Here is a 19573-nt window from a genome sequence, read left to right as displayed (position 1 = left end):
GTCACTTTCTCTTATAACTTGCAACAATTCCTTTTTGTAGGGTTTGAATGACAGGCCTTTCTGTAACAACACTCACACTGTAACACCAGGCATATCTAATTCTAATCTGGCATGTTTTGTTGATTTATCCAGACTATGATTGTAAGACTGCCAAACTTGTTAAATTGCTGCATCAGAGACCGATGGGCAACCCTGAACTGGCATCCTATGTGTTAAATAGCCAGTTTTGGTGAAATGATTGTACTAATTAATAATAGTTTGTCTTTAAGGCTGCAGCTTGCAATATTTAGTCTTGAATTGTCTCTGAAGTATAGTAAGCAATTTGGATTCACGAAACCATCAATGACATTGTGCATGCACTTCACCTTAATATGACTCCATGATGACTGTTGGAACAACTCATTTATGCATACCACCTAGCAGGAATGTTGGGAACTAACAGTGTTAGGTGGGAATATAACTTGAATATATACTGCATTCAGTGCTACATCAGACATTTCTGTAAAATATTTACCTTTCTTACAATTAAAGATTTGATTTCTTTTGTATAACTGATTTATAAACATCTTGTATTTATGACACTAGCAAAATGAATAAGATTCCAAGGAAAGGTAATTAATATCTGAGAGAGAATGGCAGCAATGTGTGTGTGGGGAAAGGGTGGGGGGGGGGGGGAGGGTTCAGGGGAGGGGGAGGCTTGGGGGGGGGGGGGGGGGCATGTGGTTGATGGCACTTGTGGATCACAAGAGTGTTTTGTAAGTAATCTCCTTTGTGGATGTATTGCATTTTCCTAATACCCTAACTATGAACTGAAGTTTATAGTCCACTCAGCCTACAATAGAGATTATGTGTTCATTCCATTTCATCACCTTTTTATTATTTTTCTTGGCATTTATCTTCTATCTTCATTGTGCCAGCTTGTTAATTATTGGATTTGGCACTGTTAGTGGTAGAAGGTTGCCTTCTACTCATCCTATCCCACCCCTCCCCCACCACGGTAGGATCTGTGTACCCTATCTGCCCACATCTCTGATCTGGGATCAGTGTGCCTCCCTAAATCCCAGAATCAGTGTGCCGAGGTTTGAGGCTATCCAGGTGAGTGATCATTCCATTTTGTAGCCCTACAAATTCTCTACTCTGTCTTACCCAAATAATCCTTAATTTTCTAGCATGAATTATTTAGAAGATGTGCTTTAACTGACTTTTTGAAAATTTGGATTTTAGTTACACCTTTAATCTCCTTGGGCAATTTATTGTACAGTTTTATATCTTTGTAGATTTTTGCTTTATTTTTACTGTTAGTAATTCTAACCTTAGTCTGGCTCTTGCCCCATAATCAAGAACTGAGACAATAGCTTTGTTTTTTCTTGATGTAAATAATAGATTATTAGATGTACTCGAATGATGCAGCTAGAATCCCCAGCTACTTAACAAATTTTTAGAGGAAGCTCTATTACTATTTTTAGTTATTATTTAATGGTCCAGCTCTGCAGTTCGAAGACTGTGCCCATGTTTTGTGTATGGGACTCACCACAAAACAATTCCACTGCAAAAGATAGCGTGCAAAAAGGAACGAACAGCATATAACAAACTGCTGGACGCTAATGATAAAACTCTAAGTGAATAACATCCTAATGAAATGATCTTTGCTCACAAATTTCTGTTTTCATTTCACTTCAAGCAAAAGTCATTATTAAACTTTGTGCTAGCTTTGAAAGCTGTGAAATTTTCATCAACATTAAATTTTACAAAGTTATTTTCCTTCTTTAAGCAGAAATTCATAATGTTTGTTTTGTTCATAAACAGTTATAAACATTCTTCAGGTTTTCATTTGCTTTCTCCATTAAGAGTTCTTATTTTTTATCTGTATTTAAAATATAGCTGCCATGAGCAAAATGATTTTCCCTTGTCTAACAATGCCTTAAAAATTATTGATGTGTAACAAAAACAGTATTGGTTCTAAGATGCTGCTTAACAGACTCTTACGTTAATACACCATTTCTTGAAATCTGGTAACTGCTTCACTAAAAGTTTTACTTAATTTGTGGCCTGTGCTACTTCTTCCCTTTGTGCCCTGTTTGCCAGACATGATCGGAGTCAGTCGTTGATAATTTCTTTTATTCATAATTATTCTAGATTTTTAGTATAATTTTATGGCAAACAGTAATAAAGGCCTGTGACAGATCTAAAAATACACCAGTGACACATTCACACTTGTATAGTGCACCAAGTACCACTTTTCTAAACACTAGTGTGGCTGATTCTGTATTTCTACTAAGAGTCATGAGGTTAGTTTACTTTGCACCAACTGATAATGAGGCTTGGAACTATTTTAATTAGTAGTTCTTGCTCCACTCTGTTGATAATACAGCCATACTGTTCCAGATGGTAGTTTGTAATAAAACTGATTTTATTGCTATGTCCGACATGTCATTTTCATTGACATGAACCAACTTAGTGTGACTCATTTTAAGATAAGCACTAAATCGCTGTGATATGAAGCTATTATTACAGATTAAATTTTATTAAGATTCTTAACACACACTGTCTTTAACGTAATGTGTCACTTTGCTTTCCAGTGTAATTACACCTGGGTATCCTTTATACCACCAGAAACTCTTGTATTCCACTTGTAAATGTATCATGGTCAGAATCCCCAACAGTGTACTCAGGTTTAAGAGACTTCCTCTGCTGTGTTCTCTCTGAGAAAACTGACATAATGATTGACACTGAACATGTTTTTGGAACAAGCGCTGTTGAGATTCTTGTTCTGGATTTTCCTGAATCACTTCTATTGAATTACCAATCATGGTAGCACAGTTGTTAGCATACTTGACTCACTTGCATTCAGGATGATGAAGGTTCAAACCTACATGTAGCCATCTGGATTTAGATTTTCTGTGATTTCACTAAATTGCTTAAGGCAAATGCTGGTATGGTTCTTTCAAAATGGCACAGCTGCTTCCCTTCCCCTCCGTCTCTAATGACACCATTGTCAATGGGATGTTAAACACTAATCTCCTCCACCTCATCCTTCAGTTGAACTGCAGCATGGTTGGCATTTCCAAGCTAGAAATAGCACATGATTCCTACTCTCTTTCTTCACAGAATATTTTCATAAAATGGTATACAGAGTACAGGTCTCATATCTTTACATTGCGACTGACTAAACCACCCTCCTGCACATGTAAAGTTTTAACTTTATTTACAGTCTGCATTACTTAACTAGTTCAGAAAGATTACAGGAAGACTGATCCACAGATTAGTTCCTTTCACCCATCCTGCCTGAGACAATGCATTTTCCATGAAATACACTCCCAGCTACTTATATTCTCTGATGATTTTATGTTGTTGACTTCTATCTGTGGGTGAGGTTACCATTTTCCACCTGCTTCATTTCTGCTAATGAAATGGTAGCCCATCTTGCATTCATGTTCAGTAAGATTGATCCAGAGTCCTGCAGTCCTCATGAGCTCACAAATTTGTGCCAGCTCACTCCTGGATCTAGACAAGAGGAATACCTTGTCAGCATATGACATGTGAGTATGCATTATTAACTTGTGCTAGAATCTCCTTGAACTTATTGTCGAATATTTAATTCAATATCTTTACTGGTTCTTCTTCTACATATGAAAATTCTGTTACTTCACTAGTATTATTTTCAGTAACAACACTCGTGATATTGTATAGTGAAGTGTTATGTTCTGTGTTGCTGTGTATTTTTCTATACAAAATAGATACCTGATATACATTATTACTCTAGTCTCGTAAACTGACTACAGCTGGGAGAGCAGTGTGCTGACCACAGGCCCTTCCATATCCACATCCAGTGACACCTACGAGACGAGGATGACACAGCTGTTGGTCGGTACCATTGAGCCATCTAGTGCTGTTCAGATGTGGTTCTATGTGTATCATACAGGTCACTGTCAAACGACTTCTTGCAGTTTTTCTTCACTAAATGAGTGAGGTAGTTCATTAGTTTCTAGCTCAGCTTGTCTATGAATTTTAGGTTCAGCACTATGTTTGCCCATTTTTCCATTTAGCAGAGGCTGAATTAGAGATTTGTTTGTATGATTTATTTTCTGAGTAGGATTGTTATTTTGCTGACACAGAATCTCCCATGCCATCTGACTGCTTTTTGTGATGCCCAAACTTTCTAACATTTCTATCCAGTATGTTTTCTTAGTTTCTGCCAGACACTTGTTAAGTTCCAAGCCAGAAAGCTTACTCACTGAATGGCTTTTCATCAAAATCCTTCATATACTCCTCTTATGGTTTTGTTGTCTCTCTGTTAAGGCCAGGAATACACTTGGCACAGCAGCCACATGGGACTGATTTGCTAGAAGGTTCCTGCAGATCAATCATGAAATCATCATATGATTCAATAAGTTGTTGTTGTTTTGGTCATCAGTCCAAAGATTGGTTTGACGCTACTCTGTGCTGTGCAAGCCTCTTAATCTTTGAGTAACTACTGCAACCAACAGCCTTCTGAATCTGCTTACTGTATTCGTCCATTGGTCTCCCTCTATACTTTTAAGCCTGCACCCTTCACTCCAGCACTAAATTGATGATGCCTTGATGTCTCAGAATGTGTCCTGCCAACTGATTCCTTCTTCTAGTCAGGTTGTGCCATAAATTTCTGTTCTCCCCAGTGCTATTCAGTACCTTCTAATTAGTAATGTGATCTGTCCACCTAATCATCAGCATTATTCTGTAGCACAACATTTCAAAAGCTTCTATTCTCTTTTTGTCTAAACTGTTTATCTTCCATCTTTCCTTTCCATACATGGCTACACTCTATATAAATACTTTCAGAAAAGACTTCCTGACAACCAAATTTGTACTCAATGTTAAAAATATCTCTTTTTCAGAAATGATTTTCTAGTCATTTCCAGTCTACATTTCATATCCTCTCTACTTTGACTATCATCAGTTATTTTGCTCCCCAAATAGCAATATTCATCTACAGTTTTAAGTGTCTCATTTCCTAATCTAATTCCCTCAGAGTGACTTGATTTAATTTGACTACCTTCCATTATCCTGGTTTTGATTTTGTTGATATTCATGTTATATCCTTCTTTCACTGTCCACTCTGCTGAGCTGTCCTTCCAAGCCCTTTGCTGTCTCTGGCAAAATTACAATGTTATCAACAAACCTCAAAGCTTTTATTTCTTCTCCCTGGACTTAAAATGCTTTAAACATAGGTTTGCCTTTTTGAAAGCTATTTCCTATGAGAAGTCATAGTGTTAGTATTGCCTTGTATGTTCCTACGTTTCTCTGAAATCCAAACTGGTCTTCCCTGAGGTTGGCTTCTACCAGTTTCTCCACTCTGCTGTAAAGAATTTGTGTTAGAATTTTGCAACTGTGACTTATTAAACTAATAGTTCCGTAATTTTCACACCTGTTAGCACCTGCTTTCTTTGGCATTGGAATTATTGTATTCATCTTGAAGTCTGAGGGAATTTCTCCTGTCTCATAAATCTTGCTTATCGGATGGAAAAGATTTCTCATGTGTGGCCCTTCCAAACTGTCAATAGTTGTAACAGAATGTTGTCTACTGCCGGGGCCCTGGCTTTGATGTAGGTCTTTCAGTAGTCTGTCAAATTCTTAATGCAGTATCATATCTCTCATCTCAACTTCATCTACGTCGTCTTCCACTTCCATAATATTGCCCTCAAGTACATCCCCTTGTATAGACCCTCCGTCTACTCCTTCCATCTTTCTGCTTTCCCTTCTTTGCTTAGGACTAGTTTTCCAACTGAGTTCTTGATATTCATATAGATTGTTCTCTTTTCTCCAAAGGTCACTTTAATTTTTCTGTGGGTTGAATCTATCTTACTCCTAGTGATATGTGCTTCTACGTCTTCACATTTGTCCTCTAGCCATTCCTACTTAGCCATTTTCCATTTCCTGTAGATTGTAGATCTCGTTTTTTTAGACGTTTGTATTCCCTTTCACCTGCTTATTTACTGTATTTTTTATACTTTCTCCTTTCATCAGTTCAATTCAATGTCTCGTGTATTACCCAAGGATTTTTAACAGCCCTTGCCTTTTTATCTACTTGATCTTCTACTGCCTGCACTATTGCATCTCTCAAAGCTACCCATCCTTCTTCTGTAGTATTCATTTCCTCTGTTTTTGTCAATCGTTCCCTAATGCTCCCTTTGAAACTCTCCACAATCTCCGGTTGTTTCATTTTATCCAGGCACGAATCCTTAAATTCCTATCTTTCTGCAGTTTCTTCAGTTTTAATCTACAGTTCATAACCAATAAGTTGTGGTAAGAATCTACATTTGCCACAGGAAATGTCTTAAAATTTAAAACCTGGTTCTAAAATCTCCGTTTTACCATATAATCAATCCGAAACCTTCCATAGTCTCCAGGTCTCTTCCGCACATATATCTTTCAATCCCCAAAGTCACTTCTGCTACTTCAGTCTTCTTTGGTGGTTACCTCTATGAGTGTCCTTAGCAGACAAGAAATCACACTGCATTACAACAATGATTACGTCTGTGTTGTTAATTTATTAATGCTAGATGGCTGAATCACGGATGTGGCTCAACAGAATCTTCCACATGTTTAATCTGTAATACTTGCAGCACAGACACCTTCTCCATTGCCCCCTATCAATTAATATGTCAAAATTGGTTACTGAATGCATTTCTGAACTAACTACTACATTGAAACTCAGCACGCACAGTAAAACCAACTATTCTCGAACTCTATTATTCAATCCATAATTATGCCCAACAATATTTTTTAGAATATTTGTAACAGTGAGAAACAGAGTAACACTAGAAAACGTTTGTCCGCAAAGAAACCTGTTGCATACATCCCCGAATGGCTGTCATATTTCGCGCTAATAGGCACTTTCATTTGTTCTGTACTACATGTCTTGTCAACATGAAAAGTTTTGTAATACAGTTCTAAATATAGCAAAATTAATGAAACACGATATTGATTTTGTACAGCACACAAATTTAAAAACAAAAATAATGATTAAAGTATTAAGGAATATATCTTTACCGTCAATAACTACTGTTTGACGTGTATCTCCCAAGAGACATAAAATACGTCGATTAACACATCTTCCGAAGTGCACTGGAATGTTTCAAAGATGGCGCATGGAGGGGTGTCTGTCGCTGACTGCTGGGTGAATTTTCAAAGGAAATAATCGGAGTAAACGTCGATGATGTGTTATTGTTGACATACAAAAATTATTTGTTTTGTGTTTGTGTTGCGTAGTGTTAAAATAATTGACTTCCGTAGTTTCGTTGCCTTTACTACCAGCTCAAAATCTATTTGTTGATGCAAGAATAAACTGTCACTGAAAGGTAAGTTACTAAGCTGCCGTTAGTGCAGAATACGTGCCAGTAATTTTAGTTCTAGAAAGCTTGAAGTAAATCTCACAACTGTATGTAACGCAATATGTTGCAAATTTTCATGATATTTTTTTATATTTTGTGAATTACTCATTCTTCTAGCTGTTGATATATATTGCGAACTCGGTTTTTACTTAAGGTACGTGCCAGTAATTTAATTTTTACGTATCCATGTGATAGTAAAGCTGGGAATTAGGACAAGTGCTAAGTGTTTGATTTATTATTAGCAGCAGAGTGGGTGGCCGTGCAGTTCGTAGTGAAGTCACCAGCCGCTTCTTCGAAATGTATCGCATTTCCGGAGTTTCTTCTTACTCACACGCTACGTTTTTGGATTTCTCACCCAGTTAAAAATGTAGTTTGTTATCATGCAATACTGACGGCGCATTAATTTGTTTTGCGGCTAATTTTCATTACTGGCACAACCGATGGGAGCGACACAGCTCGAATGTCGGCTTAAATTTTTGCGTGGTTTCAGTATAGATGTAGGTCGTTGTATTAAGTTTTTTCGATTATGAGTTTCCATAAAATCAGTGTTAGGAAGCCTGAAATTGCGTGAAGTCTTATGGAACATATCGTTTATTTTGTACTAATTTCGTGTGGTTTCCATAACAATTTGTTTGCAAGAAATGTTAGCATTTATGATTAGTTTTTTGTGCTCCGCATTATTGAATTAAAACTCCGAAATACGTGGAATGTTGATGTTACTACAAGAGCACCCCTTTTGCTTTGGACAAAGTTTTGCCTTGGCCAGCGGCGATGGTACAAAAAAAGCGTCACGTTCTGTTGTAAGACCAAGGGGAGGGAACGCAGCTTCGTTTCTCAGAATACTGTATGTTGTATTACAGCAAAAGTTCTGTATACGATGTCGTGGTTGTATCCTCGTTCATCTACGCACGTATAATGGTTTCAGAATAAATGGACAGATTTCCGCCATCCGTACTTCGTCGTTTGATGGTGATTGTTATTGTGTTAATGCGGTGGCGCACAAGGGAACGTTTATCAGCGTCGCGGCCAGTACAGCGGCTGTAACAATGCAATCCGCGGACTGGGTGAACCAGGATAAGCCATAGGGATACTCTGCAGGGCAAGGACGCATTATCATTTTTCAGCCGATCGATAACGTAAATCAGCACTAGTTGAGCTTTCGCAAATCAAGCAAGAACTGGTAGTGTGGATGATCGATGTTAGGACCTGTCGGGTGCGAAACATTTAAGACAAATTGGAAATTAAGTGATTCGTCGCGTCTGAAATGTGGTTTTCCTGGGGGTTGTGGAAGATCAAGTAGATTGATTGAATAAGGAACGAAGACGTCCCGCAACAAGGCAACGAAAAAATGTCTTGTAAGTAACACATTGAAACGAAGACAGAAAATGACCGGGCACGTTTGGCGAAAACAATACTTAAGGATAGTAAGAATTACAGCGGCGGGCCTTGACATGAGTATATAGTTCATTTCATTATTGATACCTGAAGTAGCAGTTATGCTGAAATGAAGAGGATAGCTGGCAAGGAACGGGAATGGAGAGCTGCATCAAACCAGTGTGGGTTGATGAGCAAAACACATACAACAGTTCAATTAAACGTGGATTTTTAAATGGTAGAAAGTGTTCACGCGCTATCTATGAAACTGAAACAGAAGAAGTGGCGGATAGAATATTGAAGTACATCCATTAATAAATGGAAGACAATTAAAAGGTCAATCTTGGATCACACCCATTGTATTTTTGGAACTACACAAGAGTCGGTCAACGGCTCTGATAAATTGCTTGCAATTATTTATGTTCAGTTTTAGAAAATTAGATTTTATTTCTTTATAATTTGAAACATAAATCGACAAAGTTCGTTTTCAGAAAATGTAATGCGCGCGAACCATCAAATATCGGCCGATAGTAGAATTTAGGCAATATCTATCTTACCCCTAGTGACATAAGCCTCTACATCCTTACATTTGTCCTCTAACCATCCCTGCTTAGCAGTTTTGCACTTCCTGTCGATCTCATTTTTGAGACGTTTGTATTCCTTTTTGCCTGCTTCATTTTTGCTATTTGGGGAGCAAAATAACAGATGATAGTAGAGAGGATATAAAATGTAGACTGGAAATGGCAAGGAAAGCGTTTCTGAAGAAGAGAAATTTGTTAACCTCGAGTATAGATGTAAGTGTCAGGAAGTCGTTTTTGAAAGTATTTGTATGGAAGTGAAACATGGACGATAAATAGTTTGGACAGGAAGAGAATAGAAGCTTTCGCAATGTGGTGCTACAGAAGAATGCTGATTAGATGGATAGATCACATAACTAATGAGGAGGTATTGAATAGAATAGGGGAGAAGAGGAGTTTGTGGCACAACTTGACAAGAAGAAGGGACCGGTTGGTAGGGCACGTTCTGAGGCATCAAGGGATCACAAATTTAGCGTTGGAGGGCAGCGTGGAGGGTAAAAATCGTATAGGGAGACCAAGAGATGAATACATTAAGCAGATTCTGAAGGATGTAGGTTGCAGTAAGTACTGGGAGATGAAGAAGCTTGCACAGGATAGAGTAGCATGGAGAGCTGCGTCAAACCAGTCTCAGGACTGAAGACCACAACAACAATAGAATTTGGAGACAAAATTTTTGACCAAAACTAGCCGGGGCACCTGAGTCAAAAATTTTGTCTCCGGATTCTGCTATAGGCCGATATTTGATGGTTCGCGCGCTTGCGTCTATGTAACGTGTCTTAACAAAACCATACTGTGACTCGAGCGTAGCCTTGACAAAAATGACAAATTCAAGAAATTCGATTTCCGCATTGTTGTGATTTCGAATGACTGATTTCAAAAGCAGTGAGAAGATTGCGTCGCAACGAAAAATGCATTTCTTTTAATGATGTCCAGCCCAAATCCTGTATCTTTTCAATGACACACTCTCTCATATTTCACGATAGCACAAAACGTGCTGCCCTTCTTTGAACTTTTACGATGTACTCAGTCAGTCCTATCTGGTAAGGACCCCACACCGCGCAGCAGCATTCTAAAAGAGGACGGACAAGCCTAGTGTAGGCACTCTCCTTAGTAGATCTGTTATACATTTTCTAAGTGTCCTGCCAATAAAACGCCGTCTTTGGATAGTCTTCCCCACAACATTTTCAATGTGTTCCTTCAAATTTAAGTTGTTCGTAATTGTAATTCCTAGGTATTTAGTAGAATTTGTGGCCTTTAGATTTGACTGATTTATCGTGTAACAGAAGTTTAACGAATTCTTTTTGGTACTCATGTGGATGACCTCACACTATTCGCTATTTAGGTACAACTGCCAGTTTTCGCACCATTCATATATCTTTTATTAATCGTTTTGCAGTTTGTTTTGATCTTCTGATGACTTTATTAGTCGATAAACGACAGCGTTATCTGCAAACAACCTAAGGCGGCTACTCAGATTGTCTCCCAAATCGTTTATATAGGTAAGGAACAGCAAAGGGCCTATTTTTGGGGAACGCCAAAAATCACTTGTTTTACTCGATGACTTTCCGTCAGTTACTACGAACTGTGACCTCTCTGACAGGAAGTCACAAATCCAGTCACATAACTGATACGATATTCCATAAGCACGCAATTTCACTACAAGACGCCTGTATGGTGCAGTGTCAAAAGCCTTCCGGAAATCCAGAAATACGGAATCGATCTGAAATCCCTTGTCAGTAGCACTCAACACTTCATGTGAATAAAGAGCTAGTTGTGTTTCACAAGAACGATGTTTTCTAAATCCGTGTTGACTGTGTGTCAATAGACCATTTTCTTCGAGGTAATTCATTATGTTCGAACACAATATATGTTCCAGAATCCTGCTGCATATCGACGTTAATGATATGGGCCTGTAATTAAGTGGATTACTCCTACTACCTTTCTTGAATATTGGTGTGACCTTTGTAACTTGTCAGTCTTTGGGTACGGATCTTTCGTCGAGCGAACGGTTGTATATGATTAAGTATGGAGCTAATGCATCAACATACTCTGAAAGGAACCTAATTAGTATACAGTCTGGACCGGAAGACTTGCTTTTATTAAGTGATTTAAGTTGCTTCACTACTCCGAGCATATTTACTTGTACGTTACTCAGGTTGACAGCTGTTCTTGATTCGAATTCTGGAATATTTACTTCATCTTCTTTTGTGGAGGCAGTGCTTTGGCAGCACTGTGTTCGATAGTATCTCCAGGGATACGTGTATCATTTTGCGCCACATAGATGGTGCTTTATTTCATCCAAAAATTGATGAACTCAACACACTAGACAGCCTCGCAAACCTACTGGCGGTTTGAGGGCAACGTAATATCGCTATGCCAGTCGTTTAAGGGTTTAAATGACGTTTCTTTTTTCTAACGACTTACGGTGTCAGTTGAAGAGCAACAGTCTGACTCGCATTTGAGTATGGCGCACGTGTGCATCTTTTTCACAGTTACTAATTCCAGAATCGTCAGATAGTTGAGCACGGAAGACCTGGATTTGCGGCCAGACCTAACGATATTGTACCAGATGTAGTAATTATCGTTTGAGGACATGCAAGGTAATGGCCGTTGGCAAAATTTAATCACCGTGGAGAGTAGTGTGTCTAGACCTGACGTTTCGATTGAAAATTGATTTCGTCAGTTTTATTTGGCTCGTGTTCATTCATCAGTGCTGCTCGGTATGATAACTTTTGTTCCTGTTTAGAAGAATAAAATATAAGAATTGAAGTTGGGGAATTTATTTATTTTGTTTTGATTATTATGGTTTTTTTCCCCTATAGTACCAGTAACTATTTCTCGAATGAACAGAAATTACCTGTTATGTTTCGTAGGTACAGTGAATTTGCCACACGCAATCAGCCCTTTTTATAACGTATATACGTTTCACGAGTGTTATATATCAATCACTATATATTTTCCAATAGAGGAGTCCACTTATTGAGACAAACCATCTAAGGTTCGTGCTCGCCTATTCACTTTTGAACCGTTTGATTTTTCTTTGAATCACTGACGGCCGTTTACAGCGAAGAGACCTGCCCTCCTCAGTCTAATGGCTTATTTTCAATGATGTCGCAGTAGCTGATGTGGCAAACATCAGTGAAACTGTATGGAAAAATGGCTGCCAGGACTTATTATAACTGCAAGCAGTAGATTTCTGTAGCAAGCACTATGCACACAGCTGTATCTTGAACCAATTTTTATTAAGGTGCTACCAGTTTTATGGCTTATAGCCACTTCGTCAGACGTTTATAAAAATTAAAACCGGGTAAACAGTATGTCGAAGAATATAGCAGGCCCAACCTTCATAGTTAAAATAGTAATGTCCGTAGCGCAGACGGTCAGGGAATAAAAGAGTTGGGCGACGGTAAACATCGTATGCCTTGTATCTATGACGCTCCAGCATGTCAATCCAACTCAGAGCACCCAGGCGAGCTGCAGCAACCACGGGTCGCACTGCACGTGCGGAACTAGTTGTAGCTGTAAAATGTACTTCCGACAATGTAGTCGCTTGAAATCAGTGACCTTTCAGAAGGAAAGGAGTGGGGATTTTGTGAAGTTACAAAATTAAAAATAAAGCTGAGTTCGCCTATAGAGTAAATTACCTGAGATCTAGTTGCTTGGTGCGGTGGCTACAGAGGGATAGAGGACGAGTTATCGCCGAGATAACACTTGAGACTTGGAGGTAACGAAGGAGTGACTATCAGAATCGCTGGGCTTTCGTATTTAGTTTTCTTACATTGTACACACAAGCGCATCTTCCAGTGCTTAAAATCAAAACAAGTTGCTTATTTAATCTTTGTCGGATATCGGCAGTGTGACAAACTGTAACAATATGGTTTTTAGATGACATTCTGCAAGATGTTCCAGCCATCCATTCAGCAACATGTTTGAGCTATCCATTCTCGCATACTGGGAAGCTTGATAAGCACGCAGGATCAAGTACTTTGTACAGGCGTGTTTGACCGCCCGAAGGTAATTTTGCGCTAGCGTTCGGACGATTCAAGCTGAGAGAGGTGTGATCGACTTGCAGTTATGCAAGATAATGCAAGCATTCAAACATGCACTAGCTTTAACCATTTTACCGGCAATGTGCGAACTTGTACAAGTAAACATAAGTTGGGAAGCAATCTTTGTATCGTTGCCACGGGAGCTGTATTAAGCAAATTGGTGGAAAAGTGTGTTCTAGTGCATAAAAGCCAGCGTCGCTTAAGGACCTTTAAGCAGAAAGCCTATCACGGTACAGCAAAGAGGGACGTGCTATCTGTTACAATTTTGACAAAATACAAAGCAGGTGACCCTGTCAGAGAAAGACATTTGTTATTAAATAACTAAACTGTGGAACGTTCTCATTAATCTGTCGCAAGATGTGTCAACATTTGTTTTTGAATCGTTGGTAGCCCAGTTGTTGATGGCTGCACGGTATGAAATATATTCGCTGCCGAGATGAATGAGGTGCGGGAAGGAACAAACAGTAACTAACTCTGGATTTTTGACAATGGAACATACTCAAATATTGCGAAAAGAAAAAAAAAACTTGAATGTGTAACCACCCTCTCAAAACCAATGGGCTTTGGCGCGGTGAGGTGGTTTGCGTGTTTTTACAGATAGCCGTACCATAACATTTCAAGCATGTCTCAGGAGTAACATAGCATTTGAAACATGTCAGAGATGTATCTGTGGAGACGCCAGACTAGCGTTTGGCTCTTGAAGAGGACACCAGCCTATCCACCATTTAAAGGTTCAACAATTTGTCCTTGTAACATTATCCAACATGGTCTTGCTACGTTGGTACTGAGAAAAGCTGATGGCAAGGGAAAACTATAGCCGTTATTTTTCTCGAGGGCATACAGTTCTAGTGTATGGTTTCATGATGTCATCCTCCGGGGTAAATGGTCATCCCATTGGAATCTCTGCGACGGGAATACCCAGGTGTATCTGTAGCTAAAGCACCAACTGTGTACAACAGAGTAAGTAACCCAACAAGTCTACTGAACCTAAAGTTCTTTAAACTGTGATTTTAAATCCAGATCAGCTTGAAGCGAATAGTTTTAAGAACATCGGTGCTTCAGAACATATCCACTGTAATGTTTACACAGTCTGTCCTGCCATGCTGGCTATCCATGTTTCCCCTAGGTGACTCAGAGATGGGGAAAACAGGCCGATAGTGCATCATGATACACTTGCCTAAACTATAACAGATTTGCCTCAAGACAAAAATGAATGAAACTGTAAGATACTTTGTAGGTAAGCCTGCCTCGTTGAGAGAAGGTGATAGCCAGATTAAGAGAGTGTGTAACGTTTTTGATGCCTATGGTACATGTTTTATACTCATCTTTTGGCTGTAAAGCGATTTGTCGATAATGGAGACGATTCTTACCATAGTTAGTTCATCTGATATTTGTGATTTTTTAAATTATTATTATTCGGGCAGATCTTCAGGTTTTTTTTCCAGTAGTAGACACTGTAGGTCCACCTGTTCCAACACTGCTCCATTGGGTAGGCGCACTCTGTGGCCCTTCTGCTCACCCACGGACAGTCGCAGGTCGGACAGACGACTCGCCAGGTAACTCTAATGCTTGCTCTCGACTAGGCATTCTTTGCTCTGTAATTGCCTCCACCTGTGAGTGGGGCTTCTCTCACTGCAGAGTAGCTCTTGGAGGCCCCACTTGTGCTCTGACTTACGCACCAGACCGATCCATGGACACTGGTGTGCAAAACTTAAGGAGAAAGTAACTTCCGCAAAATTTGTGACTGCGAAGTAGCATAGCTCGCTGCGACTTGCACTGTACATAAAAGAACTGCCACAGTATAGGACAGAAAATAACTGAAAGAAAGGAATGAGACGAACAGAAATGACATTTTTATTCAAAGTCAGTGATTACACTGAAGTCAACGCTATTTATGATGGTCTTTAGACATCACAAGAGGCGAGACATGGTTCTTAACAAGCTGTGCGGTCACCTCTGGCGGCAGTGCATTCTCAGCAGCGCACTCCCATGTTGGCTACAAGGTTGGTTAGGGGTTCACTTGTCAGAGCGCTCCATTCCTTCAACAGCGCAGTTGACAACTGCGGGATGGCCGTTGCTGCATGTGGACGTGGTACAATGCGTCTTCCCAAAACATCTCACATGTGTTCGACGGGATTTAAGCCGGGGGAACAGGCAGGCCAAATCATACGCTCTCGTTCTTCTAACAGCGCAGCTCGACGCGGTCGCTCACTGTCATCAAAAAACATGAAGTCGGGGCCGAATGCACACCTGAAAAGGCGCATGTGCAGTGCCACAATAACGTTGACTGGCGAGTGGGAAGTGTTAAAAGATCTGGAGGTCGGTACAGCCCTGCAACATTATGCCTCCCCACAACGTAACACCTGGAATACAAAACGGTCATGTTCGACGATTTTGGGCATACTCTGATACTGCGATTGTTGGGAAAACGTAATGCGCCCACGAACATTGTCGAACGTGATCGTTTTGGTGATCCATGTGTTGTGTGGGGAGGTATAATGTTGCATGGGCGTACCGACCTCCAAATCTCTGTGAGCATGGTACACTCACCGCTCAGCGTCACTATGACACTGTGCTCCTTCCCCGTATGCGTCCTTTCAGGGATGTGCTCGCCTCTGATTTCATTTTTATGGATGAGAATGCGCGACCTCTTCGAATAGCGCAGGCGGAGGAGCTCTTGTAACGAGAGGGAGCTCAGCGACTGGACTGGCATTTCCGTTTCCACGATTTAAATCCCGCCGAGCACGTTGGGAAGCGTTGGTGAGCACGTTCACGTGCACCAACGAGCATGCAGCAGTTTCAACCACGCTGGTGGAGGAATGGAGCACTCTGCCCCGTGAACTCCTAACAGCCTTGTGGCCAGCATGGGAGCGCGTTACAGAGCATGCATTGCTGTTCGTGGTGTTCACACATTCTATTAATAACCGTGTCCTGCCTTAATGTCCGGGGGACCGTCATGATTCGTGTTGACTTCAGTGTAATTTTTATCGTTGAATATAAGAGTTTTTTTTCTCTTTGTCTCACTGCATATTTCTCTGTTACCTTTTGTGCTATATTGTGCCAGATCTTTCTTCATGTGGTTCAAGTTTCATCGAGCTATTTTGCTTCACAGTGACACATCATGAGGAAATTACTTCTGTCCTTAAGTTTTGCGCGACAGTGTACTTTGACGTCTCCGTAAATTATTTTTCAGCACTAGCATCAATATTGCCTGCGCGACAGTATACTTTGTCTCCGTAAATTATTTTTCAGCACTGGCCTCAATATTGCCCTCAAGGCTCTTATTTTATCTCTCGTATGTACTTTTGTCATCCGATCACATTTCTACCGTATGTCACTAAGTTTTTTCAGTTGAAAAACCCCATGACACTGAGTGATGACCTTGATGTTAGTCCCTTATTCCCCAACCAATAATCGTTTTACCTACTGTAATGCGTTGTGTGTGTGCACGAGGCCCTATGCCACGCCTGTCAGCACCCTCTCGGCCCCTAGACTGGCAATAATATTGTGCAGTATTATTGATCGTCTATGTATTCTTGAAGGTTGTCCAATATATTGCAGAATATACTGACGGATCTACTGAAATTACATTTTTATTTTGCAAGTTTCCTTGGTTAGTGATTGAAATCAGGTGGTGGAAATCATACATTTCATATAATATACTTCAGTTATGTTGTATATGGAATATTGCATATAAATTGCTAGAATATTTCAAAATATTTGAAAAGTACCCCCATTAGAATGGTCACTCGTGATAAACAGCTGTGATTTTACCATCGTGATTATTTCGCAAGGTATGTCGTAGGAAGCAATATGTTGGCTGTCTCTTGTTAGAACGTCAACACTTTGAATTTTGACAGTGAACTTATTCGTGATACACAGAGCCTCTCATATAGCGGAAAATGACTTCCATCATTTTTCTTTTATCGTTACTAGAAACGCGCTACTTTTATTATTTTTTTTATTTCTCAGTCAGTCCTGTCCTGTACGGCTGACAGATTGCCGACAATTGCCCAAGAATCTGTGCAGAGAGTTTTGTGAGCTGCTGTCTTCGTGTGTGAATTATATTCTTTATTGTGATTCTTCGAATAACTGTCAATCTAACATCTGTTTTTCATACATGCTGTCGTTCCACTGTAGGACATACCAGACGTGTACCCGTAGATATTCCTATGTTGTGAATGCTTCCCATGATTTATCGCCGATTGTACAATCGAACAATTATGGCCTTTTTCGTCTGAATTTTTGTTCACGGAGGCTTACCGACTATCGTTCTACCTGCACTCCAGTCGGAAGTAGAACAGGAAGGTCAGATGTAGTACTACTTTAACTACCATCCTACACAATTTGTATGGTGCCTTGCGAAGTATAGATGTAGGTGAAAGACACCTTTGCGTATGGGATCTAACAACACAGCAACGTTGCGCATTCTGGCGGTAGCTAAGACTATGGAGAAAACAGTATCTCATTCCCTTGGTCAAGTATATTGTTGCAGTCGTCTTAATGGTTTCAATGATTTATGCGGTTCATAATATGAAGAAAGCTTATTGCAGTAGGCCGGTAGTAGCCGAGGGACATAAGTGGCACCACTCGTAACGTAAAAAGTGGCGTTGCTTTTTACCAGAGGTTTTTTTGAACCGTGCAACGTGTGGCGCCAATTTTTAATAACGGCTCGATTCTTATCGGGGAAATAGTCAGTTGAGAGAATGGCGTCGTATGAAGAACTACTTCCCCTCACTCTTTTAAGCCGAGAGGGTAGGAAAATGAGAAAACATCCAATGTATATTGTTCACTTTACCAGAGGGTTAATTACACGATGGCAACTTAAGTGCGGACGAAAGTAAAAATTTTCATTTGTCTTTGAATTTCAAAGTCGTCGTTTTACGAGTTACATGGCTACACAAAAGGGGATATAACTGGAATTGAAGCAGAGCTAAACATCTGTTTTTCAGCAGAAGAGAAATTGGTCTTCACTACGAGGCTACTAATGCTTACTCCACCACCAGCAATGCAGGGTGAAGCTTTGACAATGTAAGCTATTCGTACTCGCGAAACGTCAGAAAAATCATTAAACGAACGTCGGGCGAGAAAGCCGAGACAGAAGACAACAGTTTCTCAGCAAGTGACTACGATAGCCTTAACAATTTATAATGCTGTGAAAGCCTTAACAATTTATAATGCTGTAGTCGTTGCTTTATTGCTCTAATATATCGCAAGGAATTTTCTATAATTTTGAAGAATACTTTCTGTCACTAGCAATAACAGTAAACGTGTGGTAAATAAGTTAGGCGGATACAAACAACTAAGTAACTTTGAACATGTGTTTGAACATATATATTCATTTTTAAATCAAGAAACAGTTTTTATATACTAAAAATTACGCTGAAAACGGACACAATTACTTGTTCGTGATACGTTTGTATCTGACAGATAATGCGTTAGCGATTGCACACGCAGAGAGGGCACTTCATGAAAAGTGGATTGAGGAAATTGTATATGTTGATTAAATGGGTACTGTATTTGTGGTCCAACATGATAAGGCAATTGTTGCAATCTGGGGCTTTCCTTGCTGCAATAACTGAAATTATTTCGCAACATAATTCCAGTTTTCTTTCAGGACTCAATTTGCAAATCTCTGACAGAAGGAACTACCTGTCTTCATCATTCGCATTCTCCTTGGAATATGCTTCTGTGGCGATCCCTTTTCCACACTGCCTGTTGTTTTCTTGGAAAGAGTTTCCATAAAGCTCAGTTGATCAAAATAAATGCATTGCTTTTTGTTGAAAGCTTCAAAACCGGTTTGTATATTTTTCTTGTTTTGAAGTCCCTGAACTCCAAAGTACGCTTCTGCCATGGATTCCAGGTTTCCTTTCAATCTCAGAAAGCAACATCACGGACTTCACAATTCATTGATTTGTGAGTATATAGGAAGAGAGATGATATACCATCTGTGCACTATTTCTTTGCAGCTTTCAGGCGGGTGGAGCAGGAAGCGTAAGATAAAAGCTGCACGCTGTGAAGCGACTACACGAGGAGATGTTGCTTGTCAAAAAAGAAATGTTACCTTTTGTTTTGTAAAAGCAAACATGAAGATACAACAAAAGGGAAATGTTTGAAATCGAAGATAAAACTAGTTTTACAAGAACGGTCTTGAATAGAAAATGCGATAATACGCAGTGCTTCATCATTCGTCTTTCCCCAG

General features: G+C 39.7%; 1 protein-coding gene across 3 annotated transcripts in view; it reads left to right on the top strand.

The window, feature by feature from the left end:
* The first annotated feature begins 7112 nt into the window (after positions 1-7112).
* LOC126178231 (uncharacterized) overlaps positions 7113-19573 on the top strand; it is a 401103-nt gene continuing 388642 nt past the window's right edge. For all 3 annotated transcript variants that reach the window (XM_049924516.1, XM_049924517.1, XM_049924515.1), the window contains exon 1: positions 7113-7337. The gene's annotated coding sequence lies outside the window, so the exon portion shown is untranslated. The remainder of the gene's footprint in view (positions 7338-19573) is intronic.

Source organism: Schistocerca cancellata, chromosome 1 (assembly GCF_023864275.1).
Source record: "Schistocerca cancellata isolate TAMUIC-IGC-003103 chromosome 1, iqSchCanc2.1, whole genome shotgun sequence".
NCBI lineage: Eukaryota > Metazoa > Arthropoda > Insecta > Orthoptera > Acrididae > Schistocerca > Schistocerca cancellata.
Note: the sequence above shows the minus strand (reverse complement) of the source record. Positions and strands in the feature narration are given on the sequence as shown.